The sequence below is a fragment of the Phyllobates terribilis genome, unplaced genomic scaffold, assembly GCF_046119375.1.
Source record: "Phyllobates terribilis strain yellow unplaced genomic scaffold, ASM4611937v1 Scaffold_101__1_contigs__length_5897712, whole genome shotgun sequence".
Lineage (NCBI taxonomy): Eukaryota > Metazoa > Chordata > Amphibia > Anura > Dendrobatidae > Phyllobates > Phyllobates terribilis.
Genome location: NW_027362861.1, coordinates 3,569,836 through 3,591,482, shown reverse-complemented (window position 1 = coordinate 3,591,482; position 21,647 = coordinate 3,569,836).

The window sequence follows — 21,647 nt, the reverse complement described above, 5'->3', positions numbered from 1 at the left end:
TTCTAAGTCCAGAAAAAAAAAATTTTTCAACTTTTTTTCAAATTTCCCCCCAAGGGATATATATTTTACCCACACATTTGGAGCCCTCCTGGGATGCCCTCTAACATACTATAACCTCATTTAGCGGAGATTTTCACAAAAAAGTGAAATTTTCAAAAAGTCAGAAATTTTGCAAAAAATGCTAAATATGAAGGACTCATCGGGTGAAACGCTCTGGAACTGAAATCGGATGCGCGCACTGACATGCTCCCCACTCTGGAAGTCTGAGACATGTGTGAAAATTTTCTAAGTCCAGAAAAAAAAATTTTTTCAACTTTTTTTCAAATTTCCCCCCAAGGGATATATATTTTACCCACACATTTGGAGCCCTCCTGGGATGCCCTCTAACATACTATAACCTCATTTAGCGGAGATATTCACAAAAAAAGTGAAATTTTCAAAAAGTGAAAATTTTTCCAAAAAACGACTAAGTATGAAGGACTCCTCGGGTGAATCGCTCTGGAACAGAAATCGGATGCACGCACTGACATGCTCCCCTCTCTGGAAGTCTGAGACATGTGTGAAAATTTTCTAAGAATAGAAAAAAAAAAATTTTCAACTTTTTTTCAAATTTCCCCCCAAGGGATATATTTTTTACCCACACATTTGGAGCCCTCCTGGGATGCCCTCTAACATACTATAACCTCATTTAGCGGAGATTTTCACAAAAAAGTGAAATTTTCAAAAAGTCAGAAATTTTCTAAAAAACGACTAAGTATGAAGGACTCATCAGGTGAATCGCTCTGGTACTGATATCGGATGCGCGCACTGACATGCTCCCCTCTCTGGAAGTCTGAGACATGTGTGAAAATTTTCTAAGTCCAGAAAAAAAAAATTTTTCAACTTTTTTTCAAATTTCCCCCCAAGGGATATATATTTTACCCACACATTTGGAGCCCTACTGGGATGCCCTCTATCATACTATAACCTCATTTAGCGGAGATTTTCACAAAAAAGTGAAATTTTCAAAAAGTCAGAAATTTTGCAAAAAACGACTAAGTATGAAGGACTTATTGGGTGAAACGCTCTGGAACTGAAATCGGATGCGCTTACAGACATGCTCCCCTCTCTGGAAGTCTGAATCATGTGTGAAAATTTTCTAAGTCCAGAAAAAAAAATTTTTTTCAACTTTTTTTCAAATTTCCCCCCAAGGGATATATATTTTACCCACACATTTGGAGCCCTCCTGGGATGCCCTCTAACATACTATAACCTCATTTAGCGGAGATTTTCACAAAAAAGTGAAATTTTCAAAAAGTCAGAAATTTTGCAAAAAATGACTAAATATGAAGGACTCATCGGGTGAAACGCTCTGGAACTGAAATCGGATGCGCGCACTGACATGCTCCCCACTCTGGAAGTCTGAGACATGTGTGAAAATTTTCTAAGTCCAGAAAAAAAAATTTTTTCAACTTTTTTTCAAATTTCCCCCCAAGGGATATATATTTTACCCACACATTTGGAGCCCTACTGGGATGCCCTCTAACATACTATAACCTCATTTAGCGGAGATTTTCACAAAAAAGTGAAATTTTCAAAAAGTGAAAATTTTTCCAAAAAACGACTAAGTATGAAGGACTCATCGGGTGAATCGCTCTGGACCTGAAATCGGATGCGCGCACTGACATGCTCCCCTCTCTGGAAGTCTGAGACATGTGTGAAAATTTTCTAAGTCCAGAAAAAAATGTTCAACTTTTTTTCAAATTTCCCCCCAAGGGATATATATTTTACCCACACATTTGGAGCCCTCCTGGGATGCCCTCTAACATACTATAACCTCATTTAGCGGAGATTTTCACAAAAAAGTGAAATTTTCAAAAAGTCAGAAATTTTGCCAAAAAACTACTAAGTATGAAGGAATCATCGGATGAAACGCTCTGGAACTGAAATTGGATGCTCTTACAGACATGCTCCCCTCTCTGGAAGTCTGAGACATGTGTGAAAATTTTCTAAGTCCAGAAAAAAAATTTTTTTCAACTTTTTTCCAAATTTCCCCCCAAGGGATATATATTTTACCCACACATTTGGAGCCCTCCTGGGATGCCCTCTAACATACTATAACCTCATTTAGCAGCGATTTTCACAAAAAAGTGAAATTTTCAAAAAGTGAAAATTTTTCCAAAAAACGACTAAGTATGAAGGACTCATCTGGTGAATCGCTCTGGAACTGAAATCGGATGCGCGCACTGACATGCTCCCCTCTCTGGAAGTCTGAGACATGTGTGAAAATTTTCTAAGTCCAGAAAAAAAAAATTTTTCAACTTTTTTCCAAATTTCCCCCCAAGGGATATATATTTTACCCACACATTTGGAGCCCTCCTGGGATGCCCTCTAACATACTATAACCTCATTTAGCAGAGATTTTCACAAAAAAGTGAAATTTTCAAAAAGTGAAAATTTTTCCAAAAAACAACTAAGTATGAAGGACTCATCTGGTGAATCGCTCTGGAACTGAAATCGGATGCGCGCACTGACATGCTCCCCTCTCTGGAAGTCTGAGACATGTGTGAAAATTTTCTAAGTCCATAAAAAAAATTTTTTTCAACTTTTTTCAAATTTCCCCCCAAGGGATATATATTTTACCCACACATTTGGAGCCCTCCTGCGATGCCCTCTAACATACTATAACCTCATTTAGCAGAGATTTTCACAAAAAAGTGAAATTTTCAAAAAGTGAAAATTTTCCAAAAAACGACTAAGTATGAAGGACTCATCTGGTGAATCGCTCTGGAACTGAAATCGGATGCGCGCACTGACATGCTCCCCTCTCTGGAAGTCTGAGACATGTGTGAAAATTTTCTAAGTCCAGAAAAAAAAAATTTTCAACTTTTTTTCAAATTTCCCCCCAAGGGATATATATTTTACCCACGCATTTGGAGCCCTCCTGGGATGCCCTCTAACATACTATAACCTCATTTAGCGGAGATTTTCACAAAAAAGTGAAATTTTCAAAAAGTGAAAATTTTTCCAAAAAACGACTAAGTATGAAGGACTCATCTGGTGAATCGCTCTGGAACTGAAATCGGATGCGCGCACTGACATGCTCCCCTCTCTGGAAGTCTGAGACATGTGTGAAAATTTTCTAAGTCCAGAAAAAAAAATTTTTTCAACTTTTTTTCAAATTTCCCCCCAAGGGATATATATTTTACCCACACATTTGGAGCCCTCCTGCGATGCCCTCTAACATACTATAACCTCATTTAGCAGAGATTTTCACAAAAAAGTGAAATTTTCAAAAAGTCAGAAATTTTGCAAAAAACGACTAAGTATGAAGGACTCATCGGGTGAATCGCTCTGGAACTGAAATCGGATGCGCGCACTGACATGCTCCCCTCTCTAGAAGTCTGAGACATGTGTTTAAATTTTCTAAGTCCAGAAAAAAAAATTTTTCAACTTTTTTTCAAATTTCCCCCCAAGGGATATATATTTTACCCACACATTTGGAGCCCTCCTGGGATGCCCTCTAACATACTATAACCTCATTTAGCAGCGATTTTCACAAAAAAGTGAAATTTTCAAAAAGTGAAAATTTTTCCAAAAAACGACTAAGTATGAAGGACTCATCTGGTGAATCGCTCTGGAACTGAAATCGGATGCGCGCACTGACATGCTCCCCTCTCTGGAAGTCTGAGACATGTGTGAAAATTTTCTAAGTCCAGAAAAAAAAAATTTTTCAACTTTTTTCCAAATTTCCCCCCAAGGGATATATATTTTACCCACACATTTGGAACACTCCTGGGATGCCCTCTAACATACTATAACCTCATTTAGCAGAGATTTTCACAAAAAAGTGAAATTTTCAAAAAGTCAGAAATTTTGCAAAAAACGACTAAGTATGAAGGACTCATCGGGTGAATCGCTCTGGAACTGAAATCGGATGCGCGCACTGACATGCTCCCCTCTCTAGAAGTCTGAGACATGTGTTTAAATTTTCTAAGTCCAGAAAAAAAAATTTTTCAACTTTTTTTCAAATTTCCCCCCAAGGGATATATATTTTACCCACACATTTGGAGCCCTCCTGGGATGCCCTCTAACATACTATAACCTCATTTAGCAGCGATTTTCACAAAAAAGTGAAATTTTCAAAAAGTGAAAATTTTTCCAAAAAACGACTAAGTATGAAGGACTCATCTGGTGAATCGCTCTGGAACTGAAATCGGATGCGCGCACTGACATGCTCCCCTCTCTGGAAGTCTGAGACATGTGTGAAAATTTTCTAAGTCCAGAAAAAAAAAATTTTTCAACTTTTTTCCAAATTTCCCCCCAAGGGATATATATTTTACCCACACATTTGGAACACTCCTGGGATGCCCTCTAACATACTATAACCTCATTTAGCAGAGATTTTCACAAAAAAGTGAAATTTTCAAAAAGTGAAAATTTTTCCAAAAAACTACTAAGTATGAAGGAATCATCGGATGAAAGCCTCTGGAACTGAAATTGGATGCTCTTACAGACATGCTCCCCTCTCTGGAAGTCTGAGACATGTGTGAAAATTTTCTAAGTCCAGAAAAAAAAATTTTTCAACTTTTTTCAAATTTCCCTCCAAGGGATATATATTTTACCCACACATGTGGAGCCCTCCTGGGATGCCCTCTAACATACTATAACCTCATTTAGCGGAGATTTTCACAAAAAAGTGAAATTTTCAAAATGTCAGAAATTTTGCAAAAAACGACGAAGTATGAAGGACTCATCGGGTGAATCGCTCTGGAACTGAAATCGGATGCGCGCACTGACATGCTCCCCTCTCTAGAAGTCTGAGACATGTGTGAAAATTTTCTAAGTCCAGAAAAAAAAAATTTTTCAACTTTTTTCCAAATTTCCCCCCAAGGGATATATATTTTACCCACACATTTGGAGCCCTCCTGGGATGGCCTCTAACATACTATAACCTCATTTAGCGGAGATTTTCACAAAAAAGTGAAATTTTCAAAAAGTCAGAAATTTTGCAAAAAACGATTAAGTATGAAGGACTCATCGGGTGAATCGCTCTGGAACTGAAATCGGATGCACGCACTGACATGCTCCCCTCTCTGGAAGTCTGAGACATGTGTTTAAATTTTCTAAGTCCAGAAAAAAAAATTTTTCAACTTTTTTTCAAATTTCCCCCCAAGGGATATATATTTTACCCACACATTTGGAGCCCTCCTGGGATGCCCTCTAACATACTATAACCTCATTTAGCAGCGATTTTCACAAAAAAGTGAAATTTTCAAAAAGTGAAAATTTTTCCAAAAAACGACTAAGTATGAAGGACTCATCGGGTGAATCGCTCTGGAACTGAAATCGGATGCACGCACTGACATGCTCCCCTCTCTGGAAGTCTGAGACATGTGTGAAAATTTTCTAAGTCCAGAAAAAAAAAAATTTTCAACTTTTTTCCAAATTTCCCCCCAAGGGATATATATTTTACCCACACATTTGGAGCCCTCCTGGGATGCCCTCTAACATACTATAACCTCATTTAGCAGAGATTTTCACAAAAAAGTGAAATTTTCAAAAAGTCAGAAATTTTGCAAAAAACGACTAAGTATGAAGGACTCATCGGGTGAATCGCTCTGGAACTGAAATCGGATGCGCGCACTGACATGCTCCCCTCTCTGGAAGTCTAAGACATGTGTGAAAATTTTCTAAGTCCAGAAAAAAATGTTCAACTTTTTTTCAAATTTCCCCCCAAGGGATATATATTTTACCCACACATTTGGAGCCCTCCTGGGATGCCCTCTAACATACTATAACCTCATTTAGCGGAGATTTTCACAAAAAAGTGAAATTTTCAAAAAGTCAGAAATTTTGCAAAAAACGACTAAGTATGAAGGACTCATCGGGTGAATCGCTCTGGAACTGAAATCGGATGCGCGCACTGACATGCTCCCCTCTCTGGAAGTCTGAGACATGTGTTTAAATTTTCTAAGTCCAGAAAAAAAAAAATTTTAAACTTTTTTTCAAATTACCCCCAAGGGATATATATTTTACCCACACATTTGGAACACTCCTGGGATGCCCTCTAACATACTATAACCTCATTTAGCAGAGATTTTCACAAAAAAGTGAAATTTTCAAAAAGTGAAAATTTTTCCAAAAAACTACTAAGTATGAAGGAATCATCGGATGAAACGCTCTGGAACTGAAATTGGATGCTCTTACAGACATGCTCCCCTCTCTGGAAGTCTGAGACATGTGTGAAAATTTTCTAAGTCCAGAAAAAAAAATTTTTCAACTTTTTTTCAAATTTCCCCCCAAGGGATATATATTTTACCCACACATGTGGAGCCCTCCTGGGATGCCCTCTAACATACTATAACCTCATTTAGCGGAGATTTTCACAAAAAAGTGAAATTTTCAAAATGTCAGAAATTTTGCAAAAAACGACGAAGTATGAAGGACTCATCGGGTGAATCGCTCTGGAACTGAAATCGGATGCACGCACTGACATGCTCCCCTCTCTGGAAGTCTGAGACATGTGTTTAAATTTTCTAAGTCCAGAAAAAAAAAAATTTCAACTTTTTTCAAATTTCCCCCCAAGGGATATATATTTTACCCACACATGTGGAGCCCTCCTGGGATGCCCTCTAACATACTATAACCTCATTTAGCGGAGATTTTCACAAAAAAGTGAAATTTTCAAAAAGTGAAAATTTTTCCAAAAAACGACGAAGTATGAAGGACTCATCGGGTGAATCGCTCTGGACCTGAAATCGGATGCGCGCACTGACATGCTCCCCTCTCTGGAAGTCTGAGACATGTGTGAAAATTTTCTAAGTCCAGAAAAAAATGTTCAACTTTTTTTCAAATTTCCCCCCAAGGGATATATATTTTACCCACACATTTGGAGCCCTCCTGGGATGCCCTCTAACATACTATAACCTCATTTAGCGGAGATTTTCACAAAAAAGTGAAATTTTCAAAAAGTCAGAAATTTTGCCAAAAAACTACTAAGTATGAAGGAATCATCGGATGAAACGCTCTGGAACTGAAATTGGATGCTCTTACAGACATGCTCCCCTCTCTGGAAGTCTGAGACATGTGTGAAAATTTTCTAAGTCCAGAAAAAAAATTTTTTTCAACTTTTTTCCAAATTTCCCCCCAAGGGATATATATTTTACCCACACATTTGGAGCCCTCCTGGGATGCCCTCTAACATACTATAACCTCATTTAGCAGCGATTTTCACAAAAAAGTGAAATTTTCAAAAAGTGAAAATTTTTCCAAAAAACGACTAAGTATGAAGGACTCATCTGGTGAATCGCTCTGGAACTGAAATCGGATGCGCGCACTGACATGCTCCCCTCTCTGGAAGTCTGAGACATGTGTGAAAATTTTCTAAGTCCAGAAAAAAAAAATTTTTCAACTTTTTTCCAAATTTCCCCCCAAGGGATATATATTTTACCCACACATTTGGAGCCCTCCTGGGATGCCCTCTAACATACTATAACCTCATTTAGCAGAGATTTTCACAAAAAAGTGAAATTTTCAAAAAGTGAAAATTTTTCCAAAAAACAACTAAGTATGAAGGACTCATCTGGTGAATCGCTCTGGAACTGAAATCGGATGCGCGCACTGACATGCTCCCCTCTCTGGAAGTCTGAGACATGTGTGAAAATTTTCTAAGTCCATAAAAAAAATTTTTTTCAACTTTTTTCAAATTTCCCCCCAAGGGATATATATTTTACCCACACATTTGGAGCCCTCCTGCGATGCCCTCTAACATACTATAACCTCATTTAGCAGAGATTTTCACAAAAAAGTGAAATTTTCAAAAAGTGAAAATTTTCCAAAAAACGACTAAGTATGAAGGACTCATCTGGTGAATCGCTCTGGAACTGAAATCGGATGCGCGCACTGACATGCTCCCCTCTCTGGAAGTCTGAGACATGTGTGAAAATTTTCTAAGTCCAGAAAAAAAAAATTTTCAACTTTTTTTCAAATTTCCCCCCAAGGGATATATATTTTACCCACGCATTTGGAGCCCTCCTGGGATGCCCTCTAACATACTATAACCTCATTTAGCGGAGATTTTCACAAAAAAGTGAAATTTTCAAAAAGTGAAAATTTTTCCAAAAAACGACTAAGTATGAAGGACTCATCTGGTGAATCGCTCTGGAACTGAAATCGGATGCGCGCACTGACATGCTCCCCTCTCTGGAAGTCTGAGACATGTGTGAAAATTTTCTAAGTCCAGAAAAAAAAATTTTTTCAACTTTTTTTCAAATTTCCCCCCAAGGGATATATATTTTACCCACACATTTGGAGCCCTCCTGCGATGCCCTCTAACATACTATAACCTCATTTAGCAGAGATTTTCACAAAAAAGTGAAATTTTCAAAAAGTCAGAAATTTTGCAAAAAACGACTAAGTATGAAGGACTCATCGGGTGAATCGCTCTGGAACTGAAATCGGATGCGCGCACTGACATGCTCCCCTCTCTAGAAGTCTGAGACATGTGTTTAAATTTTCTAAGTCCAGAAAAAAAAATTTTTCAACTTTTTTTCAAATTTCCCCCCAAGGGATATATATTTTACCCACACATTTGGAGCCCTCCTGGGATGCCCTCTAACATACTATAACCTCATTTAGCAGCGATTTTCACAAAAAAGTGAAATTTTCAAAAAGTGAAAATTTTTCCAAAAAACGACTAAGTATGAAGGACTCATCTGGTGAATCGCTCTGGAACTGAAATCGGATGCGCGCACTGACATGCTCCCCTCTCTGGAAGTCTGAGACATGTGTGAAAATTTTCTAAGTCCAGAAAAAAAAAATTTTTCAACTTTTTTCCAAATTTCCCCCCAAGGGATATATATTTTACCCACACATTTGGAACACTCCTGGGATGCCCTCTAACATACTATAACCTCATTTAGCAGAGATTTTCACAAAAAAGTGAAATTTTCAAAAAGTGAAAATTTTTCCAAAAAACTACTAAGTATGAAGGAATCATCGGATGAAAGCCTCTGGAACTGAAATTGGATGCTCTTACAGACATGCTCCCCTCTCTGGAAGTCTGAGACATGTGTGAAAATTTTCTAAGTCCAGAAAAAAAAATTTTTCAACTTTTTTCAAATTTCCCTCCAAGGGATATATATTTTACCCACACATGTGGAGCCCTCCTGGGATGCCCTCTAACATACTATAACCTCATTTAGCGGAGATTTTCACAAAAAAGTGAAATTTTCAAAATGTCAGAAATTTTGCAAAAAACGACGAAGTATGAAGGACTCATCGGGTGAATCGCTCTGGAACTGAAATCGGATGCGCGCACTGACATGCTCCCCTCTCTAGAAGTCTGAGACATGTGTGAAAATTTTCTAAGTCCAGAAAAAAAAAATTTTTCAACTTTTTTCCAAATTTCCCCCCAAGGGATATATATTTTACCCACACATTTGGAGCCCTCCTGGGATGGCCTCTAACATACTATAACCTCATTTAGCGGAGATTTTCACAAAAAAGTGAAATTTTCAAAAAGTCAGAAATTTTGCAAAAAACGATTAAGTATGAAGGACTCATCGGGTGAATCGCTCTGGAACTGAAATCGGATGCACGCACTGACATGCTCCCCTCTCTGGAAGTCTGAGACATGTGTTTAAATTTTCTAAGTCCAGAAAAAAAAATTTTTCAACTTTTTTTCAAATTTCCCCCCAAGGGATATATATTTTACCCACACATTTGGAGCCCTCCTGGGATGCCCTCTAACATACTATAACCTCATTTAGCAGCGATTTTCACAAAAAAGTGAAATTTTCAAAAAGTGAAAATTTTTCCAAAAAACGACTAAGTATGAAGGACTCATCGGGTGAATCGCTCTGGAACTGAAATCGGATGCACGCACTGACATGCTCCCCTCTCTGGAAGTCTGAGACATGTGTGAAAATTTTCTAAGTCCAGAAAAAAAAAAATTTTCAACTTTTTTCCAAATTTCCCCCCAAGGGATATATATTTTACCCACACATTTGGAGCCCTCCTGGGATGCCCTCTAACATACTATAACCTCATTTAGCAGAGATTTTCACAAAAAAGTGAAATTTTCAAAAAGTCAGAAATTTTGCAAAAAACGACTAAGTATGAAGGACTCATCGGGTGAATCGCTCTGGAACTGAAATCGGATGCGCGCACTGACATGCTCCCCTCTCTGGAAGTCTAAGACATGTGTGAAAATTTTCTAAGTCCAGAAAAAAATGTTCAACTTTTTTTCAAATTTCCCCCCAAGGGATATATATTTTACCCACACATTTGGAGCCCTCCTGGGATGCCCTCTAACATACTATAACCTCATTTAGCGGAGATTTTCACAAAAAAGTGAAATTTTCAAAAAGTCAGAAATTTTGCAAAAAACGACTAAGTATGAAGGACTCATCGGGTGAATCGCTCTGGAACTGAAATCGGATGCGCGCACTGACATGCTCCCCTCTCTGGAAGTCTGAGACATGTGTTTAAATTTTCTAAGTCCAGAAAAAAAAAAATTTTAAACTTTTTTTCAAATTACCCCCAAGGGATATATATTTTACCCACACATTTGGAACACTCCTGGGATGCCCTCTAACATACTATAACCTCATTTAGCAGAGATTTTCACAAAAAAGTGAAATTTTCAAAAAGTGAAAATTTTTCCAAAAAACTACTAAGTATGAAGGAATCATCGGATGAAACGCTCTGGAACTGAAATTGGATGCTCTTACAGACATGCTCCCCTCTCTGGAAGTCTGAGACATGTGTGAAAATTTTCTAAGTCCAGAAAAAAAAATTTTTCAACTTTTTTTCAAATTTCCCCCCAAGGGATATATATTTTACCCACACATGTGGAGCCCTCCTGGGATGCCCTCTAACATACTATAACCTCATTTAGCGGAGATTTTCACAAAAAAGTGAAATTTTCAAAATGTCAGAAATTTTGCAAAAAACGACGAAGTATGAAGGACTCATCGGGTGAATCGCTCTGGAACTGAAATCGGATGCACGCACTGACATGCTCCCCTCTCTGGAAGTCTGAGACATGTGTTTAAATTTTCTAAGTCCAGAAAAAAAAAAATTTCAACTTTTTTCAAATTTCCCCCCAAGGGATATATATTTTACCCACACATGTGGAGCCCTCCTGGGATGCCCTCTAACATACTATAACCTCATTTAGCGGAGATTTTCACAAAAAAGTGAAATTTTCAAAATGTCAGAAATTTTGCAAAAAACGACGAAGTATGAAGGACTCATCGGGTGAATCGCTCTGGAACTGAAATCGGATGCGCGCACTGACATGCTCCCCTCTCTAGAAGTCTGAGACATGTGTGAAAATTTTCTAAGTCCAGAAAAAAAAAATTTTTCAACTTTTTTCCAAATTTCCCCCCAAGGGATATATATTTTACCCACACATTTGGAGCCCTCCTGGGATGCCCTCTAACATACTATAACCTCATTTAGCAGCGATTTTCACAAAAAAGTGAAATTTTCAAAAAGTCAGAAATTTTGCAAAAAACGATTAAGTATGAAGGACTCATCGGGTGAATCGCTCTGGAACTGAAATCGGATGCACGCACTGACATGCTCCCCTCTCTGGAAGTCTGAGACATGTGTTTAAATTTTCTAAGTCCAGAAAAAAAAAAATTTTCAACTTTTTTTCAAATTTCCCCCCAAGGGATATATATTTTACCCACACATTTGGAGCCCTCCTGGGATGCCCTCTAACATACTATAACCTCATTTAGCGGAGATTTTCACAAAAAAGTGAAATTTTCAAAAAGTGAAAATTTTTCCAAAAAACGACTAAGTATGAAGGACTCATCTGGTGAATCGCTCTGGAACTGAAATCGGATGCGCGCACTGACATGCTCCCCTCTCTGGAAGTCTGAGACATGTGTGAAAATTTTCTAAGTCCAGAAAAAAATTTTCAACTTTTTTTCAAATTTCCCCCCAAGGGATATATATTTTACCCACACATTTGGAGCCCTCCTGGGATGCCCTCTAACATACTATAACCTCATTTAGCGGAGATTTTCACAAAAAAGTGAAATTTTCAAAAAGTCAGAAATTTTGCAAAAAACGACTAAGTATGAAGGACTCATCGGGTGAATCGCTCTGGAACTGAAATCGGATGCGCGCACTGACATGCTCCCCTCTCTGGAAGTCTGAGACATGTGTTTAAATTTTCTAAGTCCAGAAAAAAAAAATTTTAAACTTTTTTTCAAATTACCCCCCAAGGGATATATATTTTACCCACACATTTGGAGCCCTCCTGGGATGGCCTCTAACATACTATAACCTCATTTAGCGGAGATTTTCACAAAAAAGTGAAATTTTCAAAAAGTCAGAAATTTTGCAAAAAACGATTAAGTATGAAGGACTCATCGGGTGAATCGCTCTGGAACTGAAATCGGATGCACGCACTGACATGCTCCCCTCTCTGGAAGTCTGAGACATGTGTTTAAATTTTCTAAGTCCAGAAAAAAAAATTTTTCAACTTTTTTTCAAATTTTCCCCCAAGGGATATATATTTTACCCACACATTTGGAGCCCTCCTGGGAGGCCCTCTAACATACTATAACCTCATTTAGCAGCGATTTTCACAAAAAAGTGAAATTTTCAAAAAGTGAAAATTTTTCCAAAAAACGACTAAGTATGAAGGACTCATCTGGTGAATCGCTCTGGAACTGAAATCGGATGCGCGCACTGACATGCTCCCCTCTCTGGAAGTCTGAGACATGTGTGAAAATTTTCTAAGTCCAGAAAAAAAAAATTTTTCAACTTTTTTCCAAATTTCCCCCCAAGGGATATATATTTTACCCACACATTTGGAGCCCTCCTGGGATGCCCTCTAACATACTATAACCTCATTTAGCGGAGATTTTCACACAAAAGTGAAATTTTCAAAAAGTCAGAAATTTTGCAAAAAACGATTAAGTATGAAGGACTCATCGGGTGAATCGCTCTGGAACTGAAATCGGATGCACGCACTGACATGCTCCCCTCTCTGGAAGTCTGAGACATGTGTTTAAATTTTCTAAGTCCAGAAAAAAAAAATTTTTCAACTTTTTTTCAAATTTCCCCCCAAGGGATATATATTTTACCCACACATTTGGAGCCCTCCTGGGATGCCCTCTAACATACTATAACCTCATTTAGCGGAGATTTTCACAAAAAAGTGAAATTTTCAAAAAGTGAAAATTTTTCCAAAAAACGACTAAGTATGAAGGACTCATCTGGTGAATCGCTCTGGAACTGAAATCGGATGCGCGCACTGACATGCTCCCCTCTCTGGAAGTCTGAGACATGTGTGAAAATTTTCTAAGTCCAGAAAAAAATGTTCAACTTTTTTTCAAATTTCCCCCCAAGGGATATATATTTTACCCACACATTTGGAGCCCTCCTGGGATGCCCTCTAACATACTATAACCTCATTTAGCGGAGATTTTCACAAAAAAGTGAAATTTTCAAAAAGTCAGAAATTTTGCAAAAAACGACTAAGTATGAAGGACTCATCGGGTGAATCGCTCTGGAACTGAAATCGGATGCGCGCACTGACATGCTCCCCTCTCTGGAAGTCTGAGACATGTGTTTAAATTTTCTAAGTCCAGAAAAAAAAATTTTTAAACTTTTTTTCAAATTACCCCCCAAGGGATATATATTTTACCCACACATTTGGAGCCCTCCTGGGATGCCCTCTAACATACTATAACCTCATTTAGCGGAGATATTCACAAAAAAGTGAAATTTTCAAAAAGTCAGAAATTTTGCAAAAAACGACTAAGTATGAAGGACTCATCGGGTGAATCGCTCTGGAACTGAAATCGGATGCGCGCACTGACATGCTCCCCTCTCTAGAAGTCTGAGACAAGTGTGAAAATTTTCTAAGTCCAGAAAAAAAAATTTTTTCAACTTTTTTCCAAATTTCCCCCCAAGGGATATATATTTTACCCACACATTTGGAGCCCTCCTGGGATGCCCTCTAACATACTATAACCTCATTTAGCAGCGATTTTCACAAAAAAGTGAAATGTTCAAAAAGTGAAAATTTTTCCAAAAAACGACTAAGTATGAAGGACTCATCTGGTGAATCGCTCTGGAACTGAAATCGGATGCGTGCACTGACATGCTCCCCTCTCTGGAAGTCTGAGACATATGTGAAAATTTTCTAAGTCCAGAAAAAAAAAAATTTTCAACTTTTTTCCAAATTTCCCCCCAAGGGATATATATTTTACCCACACATTTGGAGCCCTCCTGGGATGCCCTCTAACATACTATAACCTCATTTAGCAGAGATTTTCACAAAAAAGTGAAATTTTCAAAAAGTCAGAAATTTTGCAAAAAACGACTAAGTATGAAGGACTCATCGGGTGAATCGCTCTGGAACTGAAATCGGATGCGCGCACTGACATGCTCCCCTCTCTGGAAGTCTAAGACATGTGTGAAAATTTTCTAAGTCCAGAAAAAAATGTTCAACTTTTTTTCAAATTTCCCCCCAAGGGATATATATTTTACCCACACATTTGGAGCCCTCCTGGGATGCCCTCTAACATACTATAACCTCATTTAGCGGAGATTTTCACAAAAAAGTGAAATTTTCAAAAAGTCAGAAATTTTGCAAAAAACGACTAAGTATGAAGGACTCATCGGGTGAATCGCTCTGGAACTGAAATCGGATGCGCGCACTGACATGCTCCCCTCTCTGGAAGTCTGAGACATGTGTTTAAATTTTCTAAGTCCAGAAAAAAAAAAATTTTAAACTTTTTTTCAAATTACCCCCCAAGGGATATATATTTTACCCACACATTTGGAACACTCCTGGGATGCCCTCTAACATACTATAACCTCATTTAGCAGAGATTTTCACAAAAAAGTGAAATTTTCAAAAAGTGAAAATTTTTCCAAAAAACTACTAAGTATGAAGGAATCATCGGATGAAACGCTCTGGAACTGAAATTGGATGCTCTTACAGACATGCTCCCCTCTCTGGAAGTCTGAGACATGTGTGAAAATTTTCTAAGTCCAGAAAAAAAAATTTTTCAACTTTTTTTCAAATTTCCCCCCAAGGGATATATATTTTACCCACACATGTGGAGCCCTCCTGGGATGCCCTCTAACATACTATAACCTCATTTAGCGGAGATTTTCACAAAAAAGTGAAATTTTCAAAATGTCAGAAATTTTGCAAAAAACGACGAAGTATGAAGAACTCATCGGGTGAATCGCTCTGGAACTGAAATCGGATGCACGCACTGACATGCTCCCCTCTCTGGAAGTCTGAGACATGTGTTTAAATTTTCTAAGTCCAGAAAAAAAAAATTTTTCAACTTTTTTTCAAATTTCCCCCCAAGGGATATATATTTTACCCACACATTTGGAGCCCTCCTGGGATGCCCTCTAACATACTATAACCTCATTTAGCGGAGATTTTCACAAAAAAGTGAAATTTTCAAAAAGTCAGAAATTTTGCAAAAAACGACTAAGTATGAAGGACTCATCGGGTGAATCGCTCTGGAACTGAAATCGGATGCGCGCACTGACATGCTCCCCTCTCTGGAAGTCTGAGACATGTGTGAAAATTTTCTAAGTCCAGAAAAAAAAAATTTTCAACTTTTTTTCAAATTTCCCCCCAAGGGATATATATTTTACCCACGCAATTGGAGCCCTCCTGGGATGCCCTCTAACATACTATAACCTCATTTAGCGGAGATTTTCACAAAAAAGTGAAATTTTCAAAAAGTGAAAATTTTTCCAAAAAACGACTAAGTATGAAGGACTCATCTGGTGAATCGCTCTGGAACTGAAATCGGATGCGCGCACTGACATGCTCCCCTCTCTGGAAGTCTGAGACATGTGTGAAAATTTTCTAAGTCCAGAAAAAAAATTTTTTTCAACTTTTTTTCAAATTTCCCCCCAAGGGATATATATTTTACCCACACATTTGGAGCCCTCCTGCGATGCCCTCTAACATACTATAACCTCATTTAGCAGAGATTTTCACAAAAAAGTGAAATTTTCAAAAAGTGAAAATTTTCCAAAAAACGACTAAGTATGAAGGACTCATCTGGTGAATCGCTCTGGAACTGAAATCGGATGCGCGCACTGACATGCTCCCCTCTCTGGAAGTCTGAGACATGTGTGAAAATTTTCTAAGTCCAGAAAAAAAAAATTTTCAACTTTTTTTCAAATTTCCCCCCAAGGGATATATATTTTACCCACGCATTTGGAGCCCTCCTGGGATGCCCTCTAACATACTATAACCTCATTTAGCGGAGATTTTCACAAAAAAGTGAAATTTTCAAAATGTCAGAAATTTTGCAAAAAACGACGAAGTATGAAGGACTCATCGGGTGAATCGCTCTGGAACTGAAATCGGATGCGCGCACTGACATGCTCCCCTCTCTAGAAGTCTGAGACATGTGTGAAAATTTTCTAAGTCCAGAAAAAAAAAATTTTTCAACTTTTTTCCAAATTTCCCCCCAAGGGATATATATTTTACCCACACATTTGGAGCCCTCCTGGGATGGCCTCTAACATACTATAACCTCATTTAGCGGAGATTTTCACAAAAAAGTGAAATTTTCAAAAAGTCAGAAATTTTGCAAAAAACGATTAAGTATGAAGGACTCATCGGGTGAATCGCTCTGGAACTGAAATCAGATGCACGCACTGACATGCTCCCCTCTCTGGAAGTCTGAGACATGTGTTTAAATTTTCTAAGTCCAGAAAAAAAAATTTTTCAACTTTTTTTCAAATTTCCCCCCAAGGGATATATATTTTACCCACACATTTGGAGCCCTCCTGGGATGCCCTCTAACATACTATAACCTCATTTAGCGGAGATTTTCACACAAAAGTGAAATTTTCAAAAAGTCAGAAATTTTGCAAAAAACGATTAAGTATGAAGGACTCATCGGGTGAATCGCTCTGGAACTGAAATCGGATGCACGCACTGACATGCTCCCCTCTCTGGAAGTCTGAGACATGTGTTTAAATTTTCTAAGTCCAGAAAAAAAAAAATTTTCAACTTTTTTTCAAATTTCCCCCCAAGGGATATATATTTTACCCACACATTTGGAGCCCTCCTGGGATGCCCTCTAACATACTATAACCTCATTTAGCGGAGATTTTCACAAAAAAGTGAAATTTTCAAAAAGTGAAAATTTTTCCAAAAAACGACTAAGTATGAAGGACTCATCTGGTGAATCGCTCTGGAACTGAAATCGGATGCGCGCACTGACATGCTCCCCTCTCTGGAAGTCTGAGACATGTGTGAAAATTTTCTAAGTCCAGAAAAAAAAATTTTTTCAACTTTTTTTCAAATTTCCCCCCAAGGGATATATATTTTACCCACACATTTGGAGCCCTCCTGGGATGCCCTCTAACATACTATAACCTCATTTAGCGGAGATTTTCACAAAAAAGTGAAATTTTCAAAAAGTCAGAAATTTTGCAAAAAACGACTAAGTATGAAGGACTCATCGGGTGAATCGCTCTGGACCTGAAATCGGATGCGTGCACTGACATGCTCCCCTCTCTGGAAGTCTGAGACATGTGTGAAAATTTTCTAAGTCCAGAAAAAAATGTTCAACTTTTTTTCAAATTTCCCCCCAAGGGATATATATTTTACCCACACATTTGGAGCCCTCCTGGGATGCCCTCTAACATACTATAACCTCATTTAGCAGCGATTTTCACAAAAAAGTGAAATTTTCAAAAAGTGAAAATTTTTCCAAAAAACGACTAAGTATGAAGGACTCATCTGGTGAATCGCTCTGGAACTGAAATCGGATGCGTGCACTGACATGCTCCCCTCTCTGGAAGTCTGAGACATGTGTGAAAATTTTCTAAGTCCAGAAAAAAAAAAATTTTCAACTTTTTTCCAAATTTCCCCCCAAGGGATATATATTTTACCCACACATTTGGAGCCCTCCTGGGATGCCCTCTAACATACTATAACCTCATTTAGCAGAGATTTTCACAAAAAAGTGAAATTTTCAAAAAGTCAGAAATTTTGCAAAAAACGACTAAGTATGAAGGACTCATCGGGTGAATCGCTCTGGAACTGAAATCGGATGCGCGCACTGACATGCTCCCCTCTCTGGAAGTCTAAGACATGTGTGAAAATTTTCTAAGTCCAGAAAAAAATGTTCAACTTTTTTTCAAATTTCCCCCCAAGGGATATATATTTTACCCACACATTTGGAGCCCTCCTGGGATGCCCTCTAACATACTATAACCTCATTTAGCGGAGATTTTCACAAAAAAGTGAAATTTTCAAAAAGTCAGAAATTTTGCAAAAAACGACTAAGTATGAAGGACTCATCGGGTGAATCGCTCTGGAACTGAAATCGGATGCGCGCACTGACATGCTCCCCTCTCTGGAAGTCTGAGACATGTGTTTAAATTTTCTAAGTCCAGAAAAAAAAAAATTTTAAACTTTTTTTCAAATTACCCCCCAAGGGATATATATTTTACCCACACATTTTTAACACTCCTGGGATGCCCTCTAACATACTATAACCATTTAGCAGAGATTTTCACAAAAAAGTGAAATTTTCAAAAAGTGAAAATTTTTCCAAAAAACTACTAAGTATGAAGGAATCATCGGATGAAACGCTCTGGAACTGAAATTGGATGCTCTTACAGACATGCTCCCCTCTCTGGAAGTCTGAGACATGTGTGAAAATTTTCTAAGTCCAGAAAAAAAAAATTTTCAACTTTTTTTCAAATTTCCCCCCAAGGGATATATATTTTACCCACACATGTGGAGCCCTCCTGGGATGCCCTCTAACATACTATAACCTCATTTAGCGGAGATTTTCACAAAAAAGTGAAATTTTCAAAATGTCAGAAATTTTGCAAAAAACGACTAAGTATGAAGGACTCATCGGGTGAATCGCTCTGGAACTGAAATCGGATGCGCGCACTGACATGCTCCCCTCTCTGGAAGTCTGAGACATGTGTGAAAATTTTCTAAGTCCAGAAAAAAAAAATTTTCAACTTTTTTTCAAATTTCCCCCCAAGGGATATATATTTTACCCACGCATTTGGAGCCCTCCTGGGATGCCCTCTAACATACTATAACCTCATTTAGCGGAGATTTTCACAAAAAAGTGAAATTTTCAAAAAGTGAAAATTTTTCCAAAAAACGACTAAGTATGAAGGACTCATCTGGTGAATCGCTCTGGAACTGAAATCGGATGCGCGCACTGACATGCTCCCCTCTCTGGAAGTCTGAGACATGTGTGAAAATTTTCTAAGTCCAGAAAAAAAAAATTTTTCAACTTTTTTTCAAATTTCCCCCCAAGGGATATATATTTTACCCACACATTTGGAGCCCTCCTGGGATGCCCTCTAACATACTATAACCTCATTTAGCGGAGATTTTCACAAAAAAGTGAAATTTTCAAAAAGTCAGAAATTTTGCAAAAAACGACTAAGTATGAAGGACTCATCGGGTGAATCGCTCTGGAACTGAAATCGGATGCGCGCACTGACATGCTCCCCTCTCTGGAAGTCTGAGACATGTGTTTAAATTTTCTAAGTCCAGAAAAAAAAAATTTTAAACTTTTTTTCAAATTACCCCCCAAGGGATATATATTTTACCCACACATTTGGAGCCCTCCTGGGATGCCCTCTAACATACTATAACCTCATTTAGCGGAGATATTCACAAAAAAGTGAAATTTTCAAAAAGTCAGAAATTTTGCAAAAAACGACTAAGTATGAAGGACTCATCGGGTGAATCGCTCTGGAACTGAAATCGGATGCGCGCACTGACATGCTCCCCTCTCTAGAAGTCTGAGACAAGTGTGAAAATTTTCTAAGTCCAGAAAAAAAAATTTTTTCAACTTTTTTCCAAATTTCCCCCCAAGGGATATATATTTTACCCACACATTTGGAGCCCTCCTGGGATGCCCTCTAACATACTATAACCTCATTTAGCAGCGATTTTCACAAAAAAGTGAAATTTTCAAAAAGTGAAAATTTTTCCAAAAAACGACTAAGTATGAAGGACTCATCTGGTGAATCGCTCTGGAACTGAAATCGGATGCGTGCACTGACATGCTCCCCTCTCTGGAAGTCTGAGACATGTGTGAAAATTTTCTAAGTCCAGAAAAAAAAAAATTTTCAACTTTTTTCCAAATTTCCCCCCAAGGGATATATATTTTACCCACACATTTGGAGCCCTCCTGGGATGCCCTCTAACATACTATAACCTCATTTAGCAGAGATTTTCACAAAAAAGTGAAATTTTCAAAAAGTCAGAAATTTTGCAAAAAACGACTAAGTATGAAGGACTCATCGGGTGAATCGCTCTGGAACTGAAATCGGATGCGCGCACTGACATGCTCCCCTCTCTGGAAGTCTAAGACATGTGTGAAAATTTTCTAAGTCCAGAAAAAAATGTTCAACTTTTTTTCAAATTTCCCCCCAAGGGATATATATTTTACCCACACATTTGGAGCCCTCCTGGGATGCCCTCTAACATACTATAACCTCATTTAGCGGAGATTTTCACAAAAAAGTGAAATTTTCAAAAAGTCAGAAATTTTGCAAAAAACGACTAAGTATGAAGGACTCATCGGGTGAATCGCTCTGGAACTGAAATCGGATGCGCGCACTGACATGCTCCCCTCTCTGGAAGTCTGAGACATGTGTTTAAATTTTCTAAGTCCAGAAAAAAAAAAATTTTAAACTTTTTTTCAAATTACCCCCCAAGGGATATATATTTTACCCACACATTTTTAACACTCCTGGGATGCCCTCTAACATACTATAACCTCATTTAGCAGAGATTTTCACAAAAAAGTGAAATTTTCAAAAAGTGAAAATTTTTCCAAAAAACTACTAAGTATGAAGGAATCATCGGATGAAACGCTCTGGAACTGAAATTGGATGCTCTTACAGACATGCTCCCCTCTCTGGAAGTCTGAGACATGTGTGAAAATTTTCTAAGTCCAGAAAAAAAAATTTTCAACTTTTTTTCAAATTTCCCCCCAAGGGATATATATTTTACCCACACATTTGGAGCCCTCCTGGGATGCCCTCTAACATACTATAACCTCTTTTAGCGGAGATTTTCACAAAAAAGTGAAATTTTCAAAAAGTCAGAAATTTTGCAAAAAACGACTAAGTATGAAGGACTCATCGGGTGAATCGCTCTGGAACTGAAATTGGATGCGTGCACTGACATGCTCCCCTCTCTGGAAGTCTGAGACATGTGTGAAAATTTTCTAAGTCCAGAAAAAAAAAAATTATTCAACTTTTTTTCAAATTTCCCCCCAAGGGATATATATTTTACACATACATTTGGAGCCCTACTGGGATGCCCTCTAACATACTATAACCTCATTTAGCGGAGATTTTCACAAAAAAGTGAAATTTTCAAAAAGTCAGAAATTTTCTAAAAACCGACTAAGTATGAAGGACTCATCAGGTGAATCGCTCTGGAACTGATATCGGATGCGCGCACTGACATGCTCCCCTCTCTGGAAGTCTGAGACATGTGTGAAAATTTTCTAAGTCCAGAAAAAAAAATTTTTCAACTTTTTTTCAAATTTCCCCCAAGGGATATATATTTTACCCACACATTTTGAGCCCTCCTGGGGTGCCCTCTAACATACTTTAACCTCATTTAGCGGAGATTTTCACAA